This window comes from Vicia villosa, linkage group LG3 (genome assembly GCF_029867415.1).
Source record: "Vicia villosa cultivar HV-30 ecotype Madison, WI linkage group LG3, Vvil1.0, whole genome shotgun sequence".
NCBI classification, from domain to species: Eukaryota; Viridiplantae; Streptophyta; class Magnoliopsida; order Fabales; family Fabaceae; genus Vicia; species Vicia villosa.
In genome coordinates this window covers 178,203,652-178,226,843 of record NC_081182.1, presented here as the reverse complement: position 1 = coordinate 178,226,843, position 23,192 = coordinate 178,203,652, and the positions used below count along the sequence as shown (strand labels likewise).

The following is a 23,192-nucleotide window of genomic DNA, read 5'->3' as shown; positions in this document are numbered from 1 at the left end:
AATTCTTGTACTCATTAAACCATGAGACAACATTTTGTCCCAAGCACACACAAATTATCAAAAAATATACCATTTTTTAAAACACACACTCTCTCTCTCTCTCTCTCTCTCTCTCTCTCTCTCTCTCTCTCTCTCTCTCTCTCTCTCTCTCTCTCTCTCTCTCTCTCTCTCTCTCTCTCTCTCTCTCTCTCTCTCTCTCTCTCTCTCTCATACACACACATAATCATGTTTATGTTTATTCTTAGTACATAATCATAGAAATAAATATGATAATGAAAAATAAAAAAGTTAATAAAATATTATATATTATGAAGCAAAACGATAGAGAAAAAAGCGAGGAAAACAAAAAAAAAAAAGTGAACAAAAAAATAAAAAATAAAAATAATGTACTATAAGTTGTGATGATAGAAAAAAAATTCTTTAGAGTTTGGAAAAGTGCTCCAGGACCACAAGAGACGGAAACACCACATCTCAATCCAAAATCTTAAGATGTTGGGTAAATGAGTCATCTCTCTTATAAATTTAACATTTCATCCATTCATAGGCAATGTGGTACTTTAACCTTACACATGCACCTAACATTCTCCGTAACAAGTGTGAGTCCTCTACATCCTATAATAGGATCCAACACTGGATCCAGCTCCTGCTCTCCCACCAAGCTGAACCACGGCTCTAATACCACTGTTGGGGAATTCGGGGGAAGTCGGGAGCATCAATGGGATCAATGCTCCAAGACCACAAGAGAGAGACACCACATCTTAACCCAAAACTTTAAGGTGTTAGTGATCGGTCTGTTTATAGAGTCTAAAAATTTGACTGCAATTGCACAGCCTATCGAAGTAATACAAAGGATTATCGAACCACAGAGATCAATCGTCAATTTATCAACTCTATTATTAAGATGCTTATCTAAGGCAGATCGATTTAATTGAGGGAATATAATGCAAGGAAAATAAATAGATGAAAGTAAATTCAGATAAAAAACAAGGCTCAAATGTAAGTCACATCAGTCGAATAACATTTCAATTGTGTTTAATAGAACTACTTATGGGGTAATATTTTCTACTCTTGAAAAGAAACTATTTAACGGGAACTTGTTGCTTTTGCTAACTAAGAACCGAGTTTACTCTCTAATCAAACCCTCTATTGTCACTTATAAAAGGTGCTTCCAGCGTTAAAGTAGCAAACCTATTTTTAAGAAATCAGTCTCTCAACTTAGTAAAAAAGTGGTTTTAACTTGGAATGATTTGACTTAAAAGAGATTCAAGGCTTTTACTCAAGAATCGGATTTCAAACCTATAACTGGGTCCGAAAACAGTTTCAAAATTATTTTCTAGTATCATCAAAAATTCCTAATCAACTTTTGAAAATAGGACGGATTTCGATCTTATCCCAACGATTGAATATAGAAAATTTGTGTTAAAAGTTAAAATAGCCCCTAAAGTGTTTCTACAAATAAGGTGTTTGAAATGCTATTAATGACTATGGTCTTTACATTCTAACCTTTTAAAAACTTAGCCAGACATGGAAATGAAAGTAAGCAATAATCATATAAAAGTTGAGCATATAAAGGAAATATAAATAAAGACAAGTAAGATAATAAATCAATTCAAGCGAGTGCAAGACAAAAGAAATTAAATAAAAGTACGACTGTAATAAAGAATCTGCTCCAAACTGAGTCTTTAGTCTTGTACAGAGGGAAAGTAAATGCAACTGGAAATGAAAATGAGATTAACTTCTACCAAAGTGCTCCAAACTCGATTACAGACTCTACCAATGGTGTGATAATTCTTCTATGTGAAGGGATTATCACTTACAAGATTCGACAGTATATGGCTTAAGTATGCAACTAAGCTTGGATGAAGAGAAAGAGAAATGAAAACGCCTATTTAAAGAAGTTTTGCAAGCTATGCTAAGATAGGAATGCCCCCCAACTCCTTTTGGGCGGGAGTCAGTTTTGTGAAGACCGCGGCCACGGAGGGGGGTCCGCGGGCGCAGAGTGTGAAAAAGGAGACATTATGGGGAACGTGGCAGTTATCCCCTGGGTGAAGTGGGACACGTCATGGCGTCTCCTACAGCGGCCGCCAAGCTGAACGCCATATCTAGAATTTCACAGAAAATCTCAATTTCTTGGCCTTTTCGCTTGGTTTCTTCAAGAAGGGCTCCAAATGGGCACAACGCCTGAAAACAAAACAAAACCAAGCATAACACAAAAAAACAAGCTAAAAACTATGAAGAACATGTGCTATTTGAGTCAAATGTGCAGTGCGATTAGGTGTTATCAGTTAGGTAAACGGGTGTTAACCCTGAATTTCGACCTCCCATTTTTGTAAGATTTAGAGGTATTTGAATCTATAAGGCGTAAGTAGATCCTTCAGTCGAAAGTAAATCCTTCAGTCGAAGAGCCTTTGACAAAATTGATATGTAGTTGAAGTCATGGGTTTCTCAGGCACTGTGCTTGGAAGAAAAAAGCTTAGAAATATTTTATTGTATTTTTAAGTTGGTCGAATTCGAAGGTAACAGATAAGATCAAACAGTTACTTCTGAGACACGTGGAAGCATGGTAGACGATGTTGCATGGTTGGGACACGTGGTGGCATGTGTTTAGTCGATCGTTAGGGAAGTTATTAGGCAGAATATCTATATAAGTAGCAATATTGGTAGTTTTTGGGGGTCCGCATTTTTACATTGTTAGAGGAAACTCTGAATCTCTGTGTCAAAAGTGAGAAACAAGTGTTATTTATGAGAATGTACGTATGCGTACCATTTCTTTCCATGCAATGTATCTACTTTATATCAAAGTTAAAATTACTTTTAAGTTCTGCATTTTCTTTATGTTATTTTCTTGAATTCCAAGTCATTTCTTTTTCAACGGTTCGTCTCATTTTTCATTTAATACAAGCAAAAATTACAGTACAACACATTATAGGACAATAAAAGTTCTAGGATTTACTAGTTGATCCTGTAGAGTAACCTTTAATAAGAAACTAGCGGTGGTTTACCAAAATTTTGGGTAAACAACGGGTCATCTCTCTTATAAATCCAATATTTCACCCCCTCATAGATAATATGAGACTTTAACCACTCACACTTACACCCAACCAATTGTTTATATGCTTATTTTTTAACTTATAAAGTCTTTCAAGATTATTACATTGAAGAATTCATTAAAGGAGAAGTAAGGTCAAACAATATTTAGAAAAAGCTCCTCGTAAAAAATATATATAAAATATTTTATTATGTTTAAAAGTATAAAGAAAAATCAGTATTTTCACTCGCAACTATTTGACATCAAACGCGGTATTAAATTTAGACAAAAAAATTATATTTTATTATATTCTAACTTTTTAGATTACTTCATATATATATATATATATATATATATATATATATATATATATATATATATATATATATATATATATATATATATATATATATATATATATATATATATATATATGGGGACGACTCAAGTGAGAACACTTGATAAATATTTGGTTTAAAAATAATTTGAAATTGAAAAATTATAAATATTACTAAACAACTTTAACTTTATTTATAAATATTACCAAAAAAACTCCTATAACAAATATATCAGAGCTTGGTTCGGGAAAATGATTGAGTCAACGACGGTATAAGTGTGAGGGGGAGTATTGTAAGTGTTAAAATAATAATGCAAGTGTGAGTAAGTGGGAAAATAGTTCTATATTGGATAAGAATGTGGTGAGTTGAACATTTATAAGTGGGAGAACCCACTCACCTATCACCTTAAAATTTTAGGTAGATAAGTGGTGTGTCTATAACCAATGTGCATAATCCTACACTATGTATCAACGCTCTCTAGTGAAAAACCCCCTAAAAATTATTACACCAGTAATAAAAAATATCAATTTCATTAAATAAAAAAATTAAAAATCATTGACAATTAATATTCAAAATCAAAAATTAAGAATTAGTTAAAAAAACTAAACTGAACAAAATATAAATTAACAACATTGACTCAAGAGTTGAAAAATACAAAAAATTAAGTTGATTATTTTAATATAATATTCACCCTATATGTTAAACATATATATATATATATATATATATATATATATATATATATATATATATATATATATATATATATATATATATATATATATATATATATATATATATATATATATATATATATATATATATATATATATATGGGTATTTGTATATAATATATTTTCTGAAAGATGTAAAAAAATGTAGAAAATATTTTTAAGGCATAAACATTGAAATGTTAAACATCACGTGATCACTGCTGCCTGCCATTCTATATGTGTCTCTTACTCTATGACTAGCTAATACAGTAGTATATTATTTCACTTTTCAAGTTGTAGATAAAATTTCAAAAACCTCTCTCTCTCTCTCCCTCTCTCTCTCTCTCTCTCTCTGTGACTTGGATCCTCTCCTTCATTGTTATCTCCTTCCCTCTCTATCTCTCTCTTAATCTTACTCTCACTCGTCATTAAAAAACAAAATATAATAAAGAGAGAGAATGAAATTAAGAGAGAGATAGAGAGGATGGAGAGGGAAGGAGAGAAAAATGAAGGAGAGGATCCAAAGTGCTCTTTCTCAGTTTTCTTTTTCTTTTTCTTTTTTTAATATTTTCCTGCTACGCCAAAAATGATATATAATAGCGCTTTTTTTCACTTTCAATAGCGCTTTTAAATGCTATTAATGCTCCCGCTATTAAAAGTTGGCCACCTATAATAGCTCTTAAAAAGCGCTATTAAAAGAAGATACTTTAATAGCACTCCATATAAAAACGCTAACATAACCTGATTCACTCTTGTTTTTTTAATTGGATTTAATAGCAATTTTTATATAGGCGCTATCCTAGGCCCTTCAAGCAAACGTAGTTTAATAGCATTTACTAGAAAACGCTATTAAAAACACTTTTTTTTAATAAAAAAATAAAAATTTAAGGTCGTTCAAAAATAAGCCATTTAACTTATTTAATGAAAGGTCTAAAAATCAAATACACAATTCAAATACAAATAAAAAGTATAAAAATGATATATTTAATCATAAAAAAAAATTTAAATGAGGTTTTTTTGTTAAAAGTAAAATTGCAAATATAATTTAATTATTTGTAAAAGAATTTTCTATAATACTAAGAATAAAAATAAATTATTAAACTGTAGATGTAAAAATTATACTCATAGTGTACAATCATGTTTGAGAACAATATCTAACTTTTGCTCCATAGTCTTCTTCCATGTATTTAACTTTTGCTCCATAGTCTTCTACCATGAATATCCATTGTTTCTTTTCAAAATATCAATATTTGCTTTGTGTCTGGTTTACTAAATAGTCCAATTTTCCTGCACATTTAATACTCAATATAAGAAAATTAACTTCTATTTAAATATTATCATTTTAACTACTCATTTCCTTTCAAAACAAAATTAGCATACATTATCTACTTGGAAACACACTAAAATTAGAATAATAAAGAATATGTGGAGAATTTGATCAGTGGAAAGACTATGTGGTTATAGTATATGTACCATGATACTTCCGTGTAACTGAAATTGAAACTCCATCCCAAATTTGTGATTTATTAATCCTGCAATCAAATCAATACTTGTGTTAGTTAAATGATAAAGTTTCCCAAATTGTCTTGTCATATTTGAAAAAATAAATACAATGAGATAAATTACATAACCAAAAGTTTTCAAACCATCACCTAAACTATCAAAGTATTCCCACTATGAAGGCACATAAGAACTAAATATTTGATACCAAACAAGCAGAACAGCACCAAAAAAAAAAACACAGAATTTAAAAAATTCTAATAGTAAAACTAGCATTTGTGGTAGGCTTCTATAGAGGAAATAAAACTAAAAAGTCTAACAACTAAAAGGATCTACAAGCAAAAAAATAATCCCAAACCAACTACAAGCTTCGAATGCAACTACTTCAACCTTGTATATGCATCATGCCAGAAAACTAAGGCCAATCAACCAAACTGAACGGATTTAAAAATTAAAAACCAGTAATCTATAGAAAGGCTAAGCCAAATTTTACACCAAAAACATGCCACTACGTGACCAAACAATAAAATGTAGAGGTCAAAAAATACCTCCAAGACTAAGAGTTAATTAATACAACATTAAACACTCGCACAACACAGAATTGAAAAACAATAAAGAAGAAACACTCATAAACAAGTTAAGGCAACCCAAAAAACCATACACCTCGGAACCTCTTAGAACAAAAACACCAACATTAAAATGAAACTATAACTAGGACGAAATCAAAGCGGAGAGTGAAGATAGAGAAAACTATAACTAGGTTATGGAAGAAAGCAAAACATGATTGATATGCTAAATGCTCATTCATCATAGTAGATAGAAGTGAACAAGAGTTTACCAAATCCTTATTGATCCTAATTGTTTATGAACATCTTCCTTTGGTCCAATATCCTTAACAAGCTCCTTGTATGCTTTCCTCTCAGCTAAATCTTCCAACTTTTTTGACCTTGCTTTCAATTCTTCACTCTTCATAACAAAGAATCAACATAAAAAAAGTTACATCCAGAAATTGATTAACAATTATATCAGTAAGTAACATAATCCGTCAAATCTTTTCCATGCCAAATCAATTTAACTAATTATATCTCAAGAACAAATTTTGAAACAAAAAACTAAAATAAAAACTGAAAATTAATTTCAATGTATGAGAATTATGAAAAACAAAAAGGGTGATGAAATTAGGGTTTGACCTTTTCTATGGGTTTAGGGATTGACAAGACGAAGCCGGTACCGGATAGGAGTCGGGTCAATTCGGGTCTGGTGGATGGGTCAGAAGCGATCCAGATAGCATGAAGTGTCTCGCACTATTTCGGCTTAGGCGAGTAGAACAGAGGAAGTTTGTCGGAATTGAGAGGAGAGAGTGGGGTCGTTGGATGCTCCGGAAAGGAAAACCCGAATGGAATTGGTGCTGAACAGGATAACTCGATCCAGGTTGAGGTGTTTTCAGTAGCCATTAGGGGTTTATCTGTAAGTGATGATGGTTAGACCCACCATTCATGCATGGGAGAGCATAACAAGCACCACTCACGCTTAATTTCCCTTTATTCAAAACCCTAATTAGAGAAAATTTTAGAATTTCAAAAACTAATTTCAATAGAGATTTGAGACAGTAGAAAGACGTACCGGATGTGGAAGTTTTTGAGATTGTGTGTACCGGATCTCGCGGTGGTAGACTTTTCAAGACCCAATTTACTCTTGGTGTCCTCGCGGAGAAGATCAGGGGTTTTGTAGAGAAGGTTGGGACAAGTAATGCTACCGTTGAAATCTAGGGTTGGGATTTGGAGAAAAGAATGAAGGTGGTTCAGTGAGGGTTAGCCTGAGTTTTTGAGCTTGATGAAGTGAAGGAGATGGTGAAGGTTAAGATAGTGAGATAGTTTTTTTTTTATGAAAAAGATAGTGAGATAGTTAAGTCATAAAGAAAAATAACAAAATTAGTGCGTTATTTTTATTTATTATATTTTTTAAAAGGAAAAAAAGAAATATCATAGTTTTTTTAAACAATACTAGTAAAGTGGAAAATATTGTGAGCGTGGATGGATCGAACACACGCGATCGACCTTCAAACGTGCGTCTCTTTTTAATAATTTATTGAAAGGCTGTAATAGCGTTTTATATAAAAGTGCTATTATTGAGACACCCCATTTATTAGCGTTTCATATAAAAGCGCTATTAAACTTAAATATTAAATTTTACTTTTTGTTCTTAATAACCTATGATAGCAATTAGAAGGAAAGCGCTATTATGACTTACCCCTTATAATAGCGCTCAAGAGAAAAGTGCTATTATTGCTTTTCATATGAAATTTGTAATAGCACTTGAAAAAAAAGCGCTATCATATTAGTGCTATTAAAGAGCAAAATTGTAGTAGTAATTAATAATAAAATTAAAATAATTGACCCCAAATTTTGGAGCTCAGTGCTGTAACACAGTCTACACATGTAAACGGTCGGGCCTGTTTTTCATTCGATAGCCTATTATAAGCCTTTGACTTGAAAGATGAAAATCTTTCCACCCTCCTAGGAGTTAGGTAGCTAGATTTTATTTTCACTATAAACTAATCACTAAGTTTAGGGTTGCTCTTGAAAATTAGCTACATTTAAATTTGGAGTTGAGGGTACTTGAGACATTGGTCAAATAAAAACAAAAATAAGATTCAAAAACATGATATTTTCAATTTTTTATAGAAAAGAACAGGACCAAAAATAAGAAAAATTCTCTAGTATCCAATATGAAAGAAAGAGTGATATATAGGGAAGAAGATAACGGGAGGACCAAGAGGTACCTAACTCCAAGGTTTAAATAAATTTTCCAAAAATTATCCTACCCTAATATAAAGCCAAGATACAACCTTTAAAGTCCCCAAATGTGTTTGTTTAGATATGATTTGTTTGATTTTACATATAGCTTACAAATTCATTGATTTTTACTCTTATAAGTGATTGAGTGAGCACCCTTGCAGTTGAGTGCATAATAGTGAATAGAGAGACAAGTTGAGTACTCTTTATGGAAGAACTAATCTGAATTAGTTAAAGCAAGGCAGAGAACAAACGTCTCGATCAGCAAAAGCAAGTGAAATTTAACTGGTAAGATTTGTAATTTATTTTTGACAAAGTTTCAGTGTGCAGACAGGTTACTTGAGGACAAGCAATAATTCAAGTTTGGGGTTGTGATGATGGGCTATTAGTGTACGTCGACCCCCTAATTTTTGGAGGCCATTGAAGCCATTGGAGAGCTTATTCTTCAAAGATTCTTCATGTTCTTCCAATTTACACTATTGGTGTTGATTAATTTCAACATGAGTAGCTAGATTCCTCTTAGGTTAGGTTTTATTTGATGATGAACATGTTTTTACTTGATTATGACGTACGATCGAATGATGTTAATGTAATTGTTTTGAATCTTTGTTATTATTCAGTTATTGATTGTGCGCATTGCCTTTTATTTGTTACGATATTCAAATTGATCTTGATAATAGTGACTAATGACCCTAGGGCTATTTATCTCACATACTTTAACTGTTGAATTCTCTAATTGACTAAAGATAATATGATCATGAATTGTGACTCAGTGATTAACGAGCTATGTTATTTCCTAGTCTGACGTTACAATTGGCACGAGGGATCGGAGAATTAACGCTTAGGGTAGTGAGCTACACACCAAGGAATTGGGTGTAGTGGTAGTGCTAATCTGTCGTGTAACCATGTATTAACTCCATGTCTGTTAATGCACGTTTAATCAATCATGTAGAATTTGAGGATTCTAACAATAAAACCTAACCATTTTTCTCATCATTGTTATAAAAATATTTTCTTGCATTTTTCGACCAAAACAATCTAAAAAACCCCCCGTTTACTGTTTTCAAATTGCATTTTACAACGTACCTTATTTTAAGTTCGACATCCCTGTGAAAACATAATTATTTTTATTAGATAACAACACTAGTACACTTGCTAGTAAATTATCCATCAAATAATGTTCTATATGATTGAAGAATAGGAAACATAATCGGGCGGGCTAGGCGCCACTTATTCATTCACTCCTTATGGTCGCTTCAACCATATTTTGGAGGATGGATACTCATCCTGTTGAGTTTCCCGACGAGGGAAGTAACATTGAGCTCCATGGCTATGTCTTCTCTCCAATTTTTTTGGATAGCATGGTATATTCTCTTTGCTCCCTCTAGGATAGCATTGTCAGTTTTCAACGAAGCAACATCGTCTAGCATGGCTGCAAAGGGTCATCCCTATATACAATTGTACACACTCCTACAAAGAAGAATAAGAAATTGAGAATTTATCTCCCAGATGTCCTTTTCATTGCCAACAAAAACCATTAACTCCACACATCCACATGGGCAAGTAGTGGTTCCGTTGCATTCCTGGATATCAGATCCTTCGTATGGTAGCAAACTGCTTCGGTCCATCCCCATATTTTCGAATAACTCAGAGTACATGATAGCATATAAGCTGCCGCGATTGATAAGGATTCAAGATACGTCAAATTTTTCAACAATAACTATGGTCACAAGGGGAAATTTTATCGAGGAATTCCTCAGACCTTCTCTAAGTCCAAGAATCCCAAGATAGGACAGTCAATAACTTTTTTCGAAGTGATTCCTTTCTCTTCATGGTGCCTTTTGAAAGGAGTTTTTTTCTGAGGTGCTCCTTCGGTTATATCGGTGATGTAGAGGCGCATGCCTTTACTTGCCTCTTTTCTTTCTCCATTTTCCCCGATCCTTGTGGTATTCTAAGGAGATTTACCTTTTGGTGACTCCTCCATGTCCTACTTGTTCCCTTTGACATATTAATCTAGCCGACCTCTCTTTATCAGCTCTCCGATGGTATATTTCATTTGGACACAATCATATGTGTTGTGACAGTAACTTCTATGGAAGCGATAATATTTTAATGTTTTCGTCCAAGGTGTCTCTTTGATGGGGTAAGGAGGTCAAATTCCTGCTTTCCTAAATTCATTATTTACAAGTCTTGATAAACCTTCTCACAAGAGTCCTCTAGGGGAGTATACTTGTCATACTTTCCCAACATTCATCAATCAGAGTCATATTGATGCTGATGAAAATTCTTTCCGACCGGGAGACTGGAGTGAGATTAGATGAAGACAGGGTTACCAAAATGGTGGTTAGCTTCTCATGCAGGATCATGTAAGGTCCGACCATGGTTAAAATTTTATGGATAGATTTTACCTTCCTCTTTCCTAAGTTTTGTTTGAAAGGGTGGTCTCTCAGAAGACCTTTCTCGAAGAATCAACACTCAGGACCTTATTGAGTTCCTTTTACCTTAATAGAGACCCTCTTGAATTGGTCTATATATGACTACAAACTTTCTTTATTCCCCTGTATGATCCCGCTTAGGTAAGTTTCAGTTACAGGTCGTCGCTTCAGGGCTGTGACTTATGCAGAAAATCTCTTGCAAAACTCAGCCTATGAACCAATACATCTGTTCGGAAGGCCATTCAATTATAACTTAGCATGATTGATTAGGTTTAGAGAAAACATCTTGCACTTGGACGCATTGTCAGTGCTAAATTAACTCAGTCGTTCATCCATGAGCTTCATATGCTCGTCGGGATATCCTTCTGCTCAGCTTGGAAGACTTCTCTGTCAACTTTTAGATCTTACTCTCTAGTATTCTTATTTACAAGTTTCGGTTGCACCTTTTTTGGGTAAATTTCTACCTGAACTGGGGAGGGAGCATGACTTCCCCAATCCCCTTTGGTGATTTGAGAAGGAGTCTAATGCTTATCGCTTTTACTTTGACCTTTCTATTGAGGATGAGCTTCCTCTATTTTTGTACCGACTAGCTCTGGGATGGCAACACGAGTCTTTCCTGAAGCAAATTCTCGAACGGTATTTTTGTGAGAGGGAGCGTTATGAAGGCTTACTTCCAGACGATGAAGCCTTTCTTTAAAGGCATATGAATTTTGCAGTAGAACAATGTTAAACATGTTGTTCAACAGTTCGTTAGCACCTTGCATGCTGAGGTTTGTTTAAAGAGTGTAGAGGCCACACAAGGCTTCAGGTTGCGTAGCCACAAGTGGAACATGAAACTCTACTAGATTAACTTGAATAGATCTGGCCAAATATGAAGCTCTAACCATATCTGGATGTAGCAAAACTATAGTTTTAGGATTTACAACATTTTATGGCGAAGGAAGAGGTGGTTGATTACTTGTTGCGAAAGCAGCAACAATAGTTTCTTGCGCCACGTCGGATATGGCCTTGGATCCAGCCATCACCGATGAAAATAAGAATTAAAAATCTAGAAATTTGTGGAAAGGAGGCTGAGATAGTGCTAAATCAAAGTAAAACACAATTGATTCTCACATTTGATTGTGAATACTTGCTCTGGTGATGAAAAGAAGTTACGAACTGCGAAAGTTGGAGAATGAATGCGAACTCGTCGAAATCATAGGAATCAACAGTCGATTTTCACAGACAACGCCACTGTTTCATTATGGAACCAGAAACAAGAAGAAGAACGATAGTGATGGCGAATCGTATATTCTGACGCGGTGAGCGGGAAGACCTTGAAGTTTGACACTTCAATGCTCAAGTCAGTATGTGAGGAAGAAGAGTGAATTCAAATTATGTTTGAAATCTGTTACCTGATTTTGGCGTCATCTCATTATATATACTAGAGATGAAATAACTAATTTGCTATTAATTAGGAGTGAATTGTGGAGAGCCGTTAGATACATTTGCAATTGAGATCTTTGGTGATCACTAGAATAATAATCTTCGAATATTAGGAAGATTCTTAAAAGAGTGAGATCTTTATCTGACTATTAGTCGAGATCAGTGTGGTCGACTAAAATCCAAATGGGATCGATCTGGTCGGTCCAAAATAATTTGCAATTTTAAATATCATTTAAATTTGAAATGCATATTATTTGAAATAAATTAAAACAAACATAATATAGAAAAATAATTATGTAATGAAATTTAAATGGATATTATATATTTATTTTAAATAATACTCGTTTTATTTTGTTGTTATTAATGATTAGGTAGCATGGGAATAAGTTTCAGAAGAGATAAGTTGGTCAGTTTGTAAAGTACTTGATTTCTACACCAGTGTCCCTTACTAAACAATTTTTGTTTTCTGTTTTAAAATCTCAAAAGAGTTTAAAATAAGTAGGTAGTGTGGGAGGTTTTATGGACTGAACATATTAGCGTAGTTGCTTGAGAGCTCCATCATCATATGTTCCCTCGTGTTGGTGTTCGTTTCATAGCAAGGTAATTTTTTTAGCAAAAGTGTAAAATAAGTATATATAACATATTTTAATTTTTTGTAACTTTTAAATTCTAAATAATATTTTAAAATAAATTGAAATAAAAAAAGTCAACCTAGCTGTGCACGTCATTTAAAAGAAATTAAAAATAAAAAAAATATTATAAGGATATTTTTCCAATTCATCCATTTGACCGGAGCAAATTAGATATTGACCCATAAATTTGAGAATATCTGAGACAAAGGTTTTTCACACACTATGTGCGTTGTTAAATTTGCTTTTCTGCTTTCGGAGGTAAATCTTCGGAAATATATTTTTTTTTTATTTTACATTGATTTGTTCCGTAGATATATCTACGGACTTTTTTTAACTGAATTACTTAGGAGTTTTCCCAAATGTTTTTCAATTTAAAATATTCCTGTTCTGGACTGGGCCAAGGCTAGGCCCAACACCGCTTTCGGCCCAATAAGCCTCAGAGGCCCATGTATAGTTCATGGCCTTCCGACACGCCTTGCTCGGCACCAACACCGCGCTCGGCGTTAATTCTCCCCCGGACATCATCCTTGCCGAGGACCCTGCTCCGCGCAGGGCTCTTTCATATCCAATCCTCCGAGTAACTAGGATCCCACGTGGCTCCTAAAAGACCGCGTCTTCCCTTGGACTTCGGAGCGGTTAACCAGGACAGAGGGCGTACACGCACCTCCGATATTTCCGCTCAGGAAACCTGGCAGTCTCCTAGTTGGGCTTGGGAATCCAACCCAATAGCGAGATCATGGCCCAGCGCTGGGGGCTATATATACCCTCTTTGACTAGAGGGTCAGGTATTCAATTCTTACTCACTCTTAGCTAGTACTTGCGCTCCTTTGCTCGTCAACTTACTTTGGCATTGGAGTACCTTGCAGGTACACCCCCCCTCCTCCTTCCTAGAAGATCCAGTCCGAGCAGCCTACGACGATTCTTCTGATCAGGTACGATCAGTGGTGCCGTCTGTGGGAAACTTGCTTCCCCATCTTTAAAGAACAAAGATCAAAGCTAATCATCTCCAATCGTCATGGCTGACAACAACAACATCCCAAGCGCTGACCCTTTCCTCCTTCACGAGCTGATCGAGGAATCCTCCCGCGAGCTAGCTAATCATCGTCGGGGGGATCGTCGGCGACAAAGGTCCGGGCATGAAACCCAGGACACCCAGCTGTTGCAGGTCCTACAACAAGTCCAGAATGTTGACCATGTTCCTCCAGAAGGGCACGTTCAGAACGGCGAGCAGATCAGAACGACCAACGTGCCGGAACATGCCCAGAATGTGAATGAGACCGACCCCCGAGACGGGCAACATGCTTCCTCATTCACCCACACCTCCGAGAGGCGGAGAGCCCGTCATGGGGAAGAAGAGGAACCGCTCAACATTCCCGAGGACGCTGACCCCATCACCGTCCGCTTACTCAAAGAAATACAATTGACGAACAGCCTCCTCAGAATTCAGGATGACCGAATTCACGAACTGGAAAGACAGCGGCGACGTCGCCCTTCTCCACGGAGGCGCTACAGATCACGCTCCTATTCCTCCTCACGCTCACCGCCGAGAAGATACCGTCGGCGTTCCCCGTCCTCTTCAAGGTCTCCCCCGAGAAGACATCGTCGCCGGAGGACTCGTTCCCGTTCTCCACACAGAAAGAACAGGAAGAACCAGAAACCTGAAACCGCTGAACAAAGAAGCCCCTCCCCCGAACAGGGCCGTCGGGGCCCCTCCAAAGCTGCGACGGGTAACAACCAAGAGGATCCCCGACGAAACAGGCACTACAATTCACCAGGACCGAGCGACGAGGAGGACTTCCGCAGCCCCTTGTCCGCCAGTATCCGGAGAGCCCGCCTCCCTCGGGGGATGGAAAAACCGCCAGTGTTGGACCAATACGACGGAACCACTGACCCCGACGACCATATCCGGAGCATCGAAGCGGTCATGGACTATCACGTCGTCAGAGGCTCGATCAAGTGCCGCATTTTCCCGACCACCCTCAGGAAGGGAGCGATGAATTGGTACAGGAACCTCCCTTCGAACTCCATCCATTCTTGGACCGAGCTCAAAGAACTCTTCTTGAGCCACTTCACAGCCTCCCGACGGCAACCGAAATCGGAAGCCAATCTCGAGGCCGTAGTACAAGGACCCAACGAACCTCTTCGAGATTACCTTGAAAGATTCAACAAGGAGGCCGTCCAAGTACAGACAGAAGACTACATGAAGAGGTACATCTTGGAGCGAGGACTTCTCCCCGGCAGTGACTTCAAAAAAGCTATTAAGATTGAGAAGGTGCACTCGATGAATGACCTCCTCAACAAAGCAAAGGCATTCATCGATTTTGAGGAAGGCGAGGCAGCCGCAATCAGAGCCCCGAGGGGCAGTGGTGCCTCTCGCAACTCAAACCTCGAAGACCCGGGGTCGCGCCGAGGACAAGACAAAAGAAGGGACGACCGATCCCGAGATGTCAAAGAACGGCGAGGACCAGCAGGGCGTTTCAACGACTACACTCCTTTGAACACCTCCCGGGAGAAAATCCTGGCCGACTGCCAGAACGCCGAGTTCAAGAAATCCAACATCAGGCCCCCGAAGTCAAATCCTACAAGACCGGGGACAGACAAGTCCAAGTACTGCAAGTACCACAAAAGCCACGGACATATGACTGACGAATGCATAAATCTCAAAGATGCCATAGAGACCCTGATCAAAGAGGGCCACCTGGCAAGATACACCAAGAAGGGAGAACCCCCCAGAAGAGGCATCCCTCGAAACTCGGACGAGGGGAACTCACCAGACAGCAGACCACTTCAAGTCGCACTGTCCGTAACCCGACCGGAAGACTTCATCCCTTCGCTCGGCGTGACGACCGCCCTCAGCACCTGGGAACATTTCCCCACCGCTATGGTCATCTCCAACGGCGGGGACCCCGGCTCTCTCACGGTCAGTTCAGTCAAGAGAAAGTTTGACGAGCTACACAGCGCCAATGCCGATCTCGGCCCTACTCTTCGGAAATTCCGAGGAAAGTCAGAGCCAATCACTTTCTACCTCGAAGAACTGCCCGGCGGAGCTCCAAACGCCACCATTCCCCTTCTCGTCCGAGCCAGAATGGCAAACTTCGATGTGCGACGGGTCCTGGTAGATGAAGGCAGTTCAGTCGACATTATGTACTCCCACCTCTTCCAAACACTTCAGCTGGACGACTCGCACCTCACTCCCTATGTGGGTTCCGACCTCCAAGGTTTTAACGGAGCCACCACCAAACCATGGGGCTACGTCGAGCTGATTGTCACCTTCGGGGAAGGGGAAGCGTCCAGGCAAGTCAAAACCAGGTTTTTGGTAATCGACTGCAAGACATTGTACAACTGCATCATCGGGCGCCCCACACTGGCCGAGCTAACCGCCGTACCCTCCACGGTCCATCTGAAGATGAAGTTTTACACGAGGACAGGGAAAGTGGCCACCATCAACGCCGACATTGAAGCTGCGAGAAGGATCTTCGATGCCTCCGTCAAAGGACTAGAGCTGATCGCTCCTCCGACCAGCTCCAACAAAAAACCAAGAGCCGAAGACAAGCATCCTCGGGAAGATCAGGTTCCAACGGCCAACGTCAGCTCAGTCGACCTCGACGCAAGGTTTACACAGGAAGAACTGAAATCCGGGGAAGAGACACTATCAAAGGCCCCTCATCCCGTCCGGCCTGTCCCCGACGGAGACTTCGAGCTGATCCCCCTGGGAGACAACCCCGACAGAGCAGTGAAGATCGGCAAAGGCATCCCTGACCTGCCGAAGAAGCAACTCGTAGCCTGCCTTCGAGCCAACGCCGACCTGTTCGCCTGGAGCGCCGCAGAGATGCCCGGACTCGACCCTGAGGTCGCCTGTCACCACCTCTCCATCAATCCAACCGCCAAGGCCGTAGTACAACGTAGGCGTCGGCAGTCTCCCGAGAAAGCGGAGGCTGCCGAGAAAGCTGTAAAAGACCTCCTAGAGGCAAATTTTATTTCCGAGGCCAAGTATTCAACTTGGCTCTCAAATGTTGTACTTGTTAAAAAATCTAATGGAAAATGGAGAATGTGCGTTGATTATACTGATGTTAACCGGGCATGTCCAAAGGACGCCTACCCTTTACCTAATATTGATAGACTGGTCGACAACTCGGCCGGCTATAAACTGTTGTCCTTCATGGACGCTTATTCTGGTTACAACCAGATTCCCATGGCGAAATGCGACAAGCAATGCACGGCTTTCATGACCGAATCGGGCAATTATTACTACAACGTAATGCCCTTCGGACTCAAAAACGCCGGAGCCACTTACCAGCGGATGATGAACAAGGTCTTCCGAGGAGAAATCGGCGACACGCTCGAGGTGTATATGGACGACATGATCGTCAAATCTCGAGAAGACTCCGACCACACGCTACATCTCGAGCGGGTCTTCGAGCAGGCCAGGTCCTGCAGGATGCGCTTCAATCCAGAGAAGTGCACCTTCGGAGTGCGGGCGGGCAAATTCCTCGGCTTCTACTTAACAGAACGAGGAATAGAAGCCAACCCTGATAAATGCCGAGCATTCTCAGACCTCCCTACTCCCACCAACAAAAAATCCATCCAGGTACTAAACGGAATGCTCACGGCATTATCCCGCTTCGTCGCGAAATCCGCCCAGCATGCACTTCCATTCTTTAAGCTTCTTCGGAAGGAAGCAACTTTCGAATGGTCCGAGGAATGCGAACAAGCATTATCCCACCTCAAACAAGTGCTCTCCAAACCCCCGGTGCTATCCCGACCAGACAGCAACGAGGTTCTCTATCTCTACTTGGCCGTTTCTGGCGAGGCGGCCAGCGCGGCCCTGATCCGAGAAACGGAAGACGGGCAGAAGCCAGTGTACTTCACTAGCAAAGCCCTACAAGGACCCGAGGTCCGCTATCAACAGATAGAAAAAATCGCGCTGGCCCTAATAACGGCCGCCAGAAGACTGAGGTACTACTTCCTCGCCCACACTATCATCGTCCGGACAGACCAACCGATCAAACAGCTTCTCAGCCGACCAGACATGGCCGGAAGAATGCTGAGATGGTCCCTCGAACTGTCCGAGTTCGACATACAATACGAGGGCAGGAAAGCGCTAAAAGCCCAAGCACTCGCCGACTTCGTGGCCGAGATGACGACGATCTCCAACTCCCCAACACCCACCGAGAATAAGTGGACCATCTACGTTGATGGCGCCTCAAGCCACGCGGGCAGCGGAGCCGGTATCATCTTGGAGAACGACGAGGGGCTCCTCATCGAAGTATCCTTAGTCCTCTCCTTCACCACATCGAACAACCAGGCCGAGTACGAAGCCCTCCTAGCAGGCCTACGCCTTGCCAAGGACGTAGGCGCTCGGGAAGTCGTGATTTATACCGATTCACAACTGGTCGCGTCGCAAGTTAGCGGCGATTACCAGGCCAAAAACGACACACTAGCCGAGTATCTATCGCTCGTCAAAGAAAAGATGAAAGGATTCGCAAAGGCAGACGTCGCGCACATCCCTCGGGAACACAACTCGAGGGCTGACCTCTTATCCAAGCTCGCAAGCACGAGAAAGAAGGGAGGTAACAAATCGGTGATACAAGAAATCTTGTCCGACCCGAGCGTAGGCAAAAACGCGCAGGCCATACAAGTGTTTGCCATCGGAGACGACCATTGCTGGATGACTCCGGTATACAATTACCTCATGAACGACGAGCTCCCCGATGATCCAAAGGAAGCTTCAGCCATTAAAAGGAGAGCCTGCTCGTACACAGTCATCGAAAATAAACTCTATCGGCGCGGCTTCTCCATTCCCCTTCTGAAATGCATCGACGACTCACAGGCAACGGAAGTACTGCAAGAGCTTCACGAAGGGATTAACGGCCAGCATCTCGGCGGCCGATCTCTGGCGAGGAAAGCCCTCAGAGCCGGCTATTATTGGCCGACTATGCAGCAGGACGCCAAGCAGCATGTTCAGAAATGCGACAGATGTCAGCGGCATGCCGACATGCACCTAGCTCCCCCCAACGAGCTTAAATCCCTCTCCTCCCCTTGGCCTTTTTCCACCTGGGGAATGGACCTCCTCGGACCGTTCCCGGTCGGCTCGTACCAAAATAAATATCTCGTGGTCGCCGTCGATTACTTCACGAAATGGATAGAAGCCGAAGCGCTTGCCAAGATCACATCTCAAAACGTGCTCCGTTTCTACAAACGAAACATACTTGCCCGGTTCGGGGTCCCTCAGGCCATAATCACCGACAATGGCACCCAGTTCACTGACAAAAGATTCCAAGAGTTTGTGGCCAAGCTTGGCACGAAGCAACACTTCACCTCAGTCGAGCACCCTCAGACGAACGGGCAGGCCGAGGCAGCCAACCGAGTCATCCTCCGAGGATTAAAGAGAAGACTTGGCGAAGCCAAAAAAGCCTGGGTCGAGGAACTACATAGTGTACTCTGGGCGTATAGGACGACACCCCATTCGAGCACAGGCGAGACTCCTTTCCGACTAACCTACGGCACCGAAGCCGTAATTCCCGTAGAAATCCGAGAGCCTTCTCGGCGCACCGAATTCCCCCTCGAGGAAGAACTTAACGACGAGGCCATGAGGGAAGAACTTGATATGGTAGAAGAGATCCGAGCAGGGTCAGCCCTCCGAGAAGCTAAACTAAAACAGCAAATAGCTCTTCGCCATAACGCCAAAGTTATAAAGCGCGAATTTGAAATCGGCGCCCTAGTACTTCGCAGAAACATGAAAGACTCGCGCGAAGGCAAGCTAGCCCCAAACTGGGAAGGCCCGTACCGAGTTTATGACAAAACCGAGAACGGCGCCTACTACCTCGAGAATCTTCTCGGTGAAAAACTTGCTCGACCCTGGAATGCTGGAAAACTCAGACGTTATTACAGTTAAACATAAGCTAAAACGCCCGGCCTCTAACCCAAACTCAGGTAACGGACGGGCACGGATCCACGTCGTCGGTACGGACGTGAGTATTCCACGACAGCAACGATCGATTCCTCTCGTCGGATAGATGGACCGACCCCTCGGCGGATTCTACACCTAGACCCCCCGTGGAAGTACCTGCACGGCAGAATCCCAGCTCGCGATGGGACCGTTCACGCCGCGAACGCTTGGCCGCAACCGCGGTCTCGCGCTCGCTAAAAGCGCATACCTGCTCTGCGCACCCGGCCCGTACTCAACACGCCCGGGCAATCAATCTAGGTCGAGCATAGCCCACAAAACCAATAATATCACAAGTATACTGGTGACTCTCCGGCATGTCCGAGCATAAGTCATCAGTTACCTAGAACAATCGCAAAATACTTTAAGTATAGAGGAAATACCTCGTCATACAAGCACGGCAGGAAAGTTATCAAAAAGAACAAGCATACAATGATAACGCCAAAAGTGAAAACAAACAGATATAAGCAAGCAGAATTGTAAGACATTAAAATTGCCGACCAACTTGGCCGGCGATGTCAAAAGTTACAATCATTGCCGGGCACGCAGGCCCCAAAAATTATCCGGGCATAGCCCAACAAAAAGAATGGCACGCAGGCCGAGAAAAACGGACACGCAGGCCCGGAACTACACTTTCTACTCTTCGCTCCCCGGGGACTCAGGCACCAACACGCCATCCACGATCCTCGAAGAGAGCCCGACATTATCCTCCTTCAAACCAGGGTTCAGAAGCCTCAGCTGGTTAAGAGCACGCTCGAAACCGACGTCAGCCATGTCGGCCAGGCTTATCTTCAGGCTTTCTATCTTCTCCGCAAACTCAGCCCTAGACTTCAGAGCTGCCACATCCGGCGACTCGTCAGCCGAGGGAGCCCATTCAAGTCGAAGGTCAGCCAGCTTCTTCTTCTCAGCCGCGACCTCCGCGTCTTTCTGCTTCAGGGCCGCGTCGACCTTCTTCCTCAACTCCTTGCGCTCGACCTCCATGGCCTTCACCTTGTCCTCGGCCACCTTCTTGGCCGCCTCGGCCTCCTTCAGGGCCTCGGTCGAGCCCGAACCTCCACTGGCCAACACTTGGGCCATCTCCAAGACCCTCACCACGGCGGCACTGTCGCACGCCAACTGTTTCTGAAGGGACGGGGGGTCCATATCACTGATCCGACGAGCTTCATCCGGTGAGGTAGCCAAGGGGAACTTCTCGAAATAGCCTCCATCCTTGTAGCAAGAAGGCAACACGAAGGCGCGCCCGGGACCTAGGTTCGACTGATCTGGACGTCCCCCCTCGGAAGGACGAGATCTCTTGGGTTGCCTCTCGTCGACATGAATCTTGTGAGGAGAGCCTGCCGAGCCTGAGTTCTCTCCAGCTCCGGTACCCTGGTTCTTCTTCTTCTGATTCTTCCTCGCATCCAATGCCTGTTTCAGGATATTATCCTCCTTCTCCGGCATAGCCTCTGCAAAGAAAAAATAAACGAGTTAGCAAAATACCGGACAGAGATCACAAAGCAAGGGGAATGGACACAACCTAACAACGCCCAGGTCTCCTCGGGAGTCCGACAAGCTAGCAAAGCCTTGGTATTAATAGGCCGCTGCTCCGTGATCGGCACCCCGTCCTCGTTCAGTATGGGATCTCCATTCCTCGTAACCCAACGAGACAGGGTAAAGCTATCTACGTATTTGCAGAGGACCGAGTATGACTCCCGGTCTTGATCATCCAAATCATCGTCCTCCCAAGCGTAGTATTTCGGAGGAGACGCAAAATGACCCTTCCACCAGAAAAACGGAAACGTCGTGCAGAACTCCCTTACTTCCTGCCCATGTTCATCCCTCACTATCTCCCCCTCGGCATCCCGCTCGACCACCATATCCGACACCGAAGAGTAGGCCGTTGGACTTAGGGGGCGGATAACGAAGTATCGATCCTTAAAACCCTTCACGGAATCAGTATACATTCCGAAGAGTTTGCGCTCGGCGTTCCTGAACGAAACCCAGCTGTACCGCCCGTTTGACGCCTGCCGTTGAACACGAAAACATCTTCCGAACAACGCAGACGTTGCGCCTATACCCAAATAATCACAAACAATCTCGAATGCCCGCATAAAAGCAAAAGCATTCGGATGAATTTGGGACGGCGCCAGAGATAGAAACGCCATAACTGAAACCTGAAAATCAGAGAAAGGTAACCGGAAGCCGAGCTCCCTAAACACGTAATCGTACATCGCAAATCCGTCCCCAGCAAACCGAGAGCATATGCGTTCGTCCGGAGACGGGCAACCTATTTGATAATTGGGCGGATCTCCTTCCCCCAGAACCTCAATTTCTGTAAACGCCCCATCCAGAGACGCGGTGTACCGAGAAACAACGGATAGAGCCTCCTCGGCTATCCAATCGGGCGCAACGATATGTTCATAACTGAATAACGGCATAGGGGAAACCCCTCCCTCGGCATCCGAACCAGGAGATCCCGTGTGAGCACCTTCGGCCGAGGGAGTGCCATCTTCCTCAATAATTTCGACGTCGGAACTAGTTGCCGTCGAGCTGTCGGAGTCACTGGTCGTCGAGTCGGTGTCCGAGCCGGATCTTGAGGTAGCACTCGAATCTGATTCACCTGCACGCAGAAGGGAGAAGTGAATTCGATAGTCCATCAAATCCACCCTTCCACCGCAAGGCAAGCGAAAGGGTAGAGCAGGAGCAGCAGAGCCCCCGGCCAAACCCCATCGAGGAACAACGCTCGTCAGCCGAGGACTCACAGATGACACGACAACCGGAAAGCTTATCTTAAGCAGTTTAACGCCAACGTACTCCGGCCTGCCAACCCACGCTGACCCCCGGGCATCGCTTAGATAACCCGGGGAGGATGACGATGGCGAAGACCTCGAAAGCGAAACACAAATCCTATGAAAAATAGTAAAGCAACGACAGGCTAAACGAACTTACTTGCAGACATGATGTAGATGGCCGGGGAGAATCCTTCGCTAAGCAACGATCTTGATATGACGAACGAGCTGGGAAATTATTCTCCGAGGAACCCTTGATCGAAGCCGAGCAGATAAATAGAGAAAGGAAAACTCCCTTATGAGAGAATTCGCCCCCTTTTATAGGAAAAAGGCTCGGAAGGCGAAGCGTCACCTCTCCTGACAGGCGCCGCCTCCTAGACCCTAGGCCATCAATGCCTATGCCACGTCAGCGCATGGTTCCCACGCGCGACGTTTCGCCCACCACTGGATTTTCCTCCGAGCGCGTATATGTAACGAGGACCGATCCACCGAGCAACCACGAGAAATGGGGGTCCGAGCGTAGAAGCAAAGTCACAGTTTCTTAACCAGAAAACTCCGACTTGGGGGGCTCCTGTTCTGGACTGGGCCAAGGCTAGGCCCAACACCGCTTTC

General features: G+C 42.1%; 1 long non-coding RNA gene across 2 annotated transcripts; it reads right to left on the bottom strand.

Moving 5' to 3' along the window:
• Nucleotides 1–5,144: 5,144 nt before the first annotated feature.
• LOC131656952 (uncharacterized) lies at nt 5,145–7,449 on the bottom strand. Of its 2 annotated transcripts, none has more exons than XR_009300394.1 (5): nt 7,203–7,449; nt 6,770–7,132; nt 6,418–6,545; nt 5,553–5,611; nt 5,145–5,366 (listed from the first exon to the last, which is right to left on the bottom strand). It is a non-coding gene; the product is annotated as an uncharacterized LOC131656952 (long non-coding RNA). The 2 variants fall into 2 exon arrangements; XR_009300395.1 differs by having other exon boundaries at nt 6,770–7,118.
• Between the last annotated feature and the right edge of the window lie 15,743 nt (nt 7,450–23,192).